Here is a 516-nt window from a genome sequence, read left to right on the forward strand (position 1 = left end):
TGCTTTGCTTTGGAATACCGAGTAGTCTTCAGTGTGATGGGACTGCGATTCCCAGAATTCCTTTGGCTACACGGGCAGGAAATTCTAGGTGTTCCGGTCCCCGTAGAACGAAGAGCACCAGGTTAGACGCTGGTTTTAGAAGTTGGAGAAAACGGAAGGGCGTCATTTAAGGAGAGAAGACACGTCCACTTGAAGCCTTCAGCTCCATGGGTCTACTTTGCAAATCGGAATGTGTCCCCTTGGCAGCAGGGAAATTTGGGCTGGGCTACCTGTGAGGTTAGGAAGGAAAGGAAAGGAAGGGGACAGCATTGCTGTAAGGATAAATGAGGGGAAATCTTTACTCAACATCCCTATTTAAGTGCGATCTTTAAATCCTCCCCATGAGTCAAGGAGGCACCCATTTAAAAAGAACCCTTGTGGCTCGGGATTGATCTGTGGGGTCCTTCATGCTCTCTTGAGCTTGGTGGAAGGAGACAGTGGGGTTTGCAGGAGGAGGAGGAGGAGGAGGAGGAGGAG

The sequence above is a fragment of the Protobothrops mucrosquamatus genome, unplaced genomic scaffold, assembly GCF_001527695.2.
Source record: "Protobothrops mucrosquamatus isolate PMUCROS unplaced genomic scaffold, P.Mucros_1.0 scaffold2995, whole genome shotgun sequence".
NCBI lineage: Eukaryota > Metazoa > Chordata > Lepidosauria > Squamata > Viperidae > Protobothrops > Protobothrops mucrosquamatus.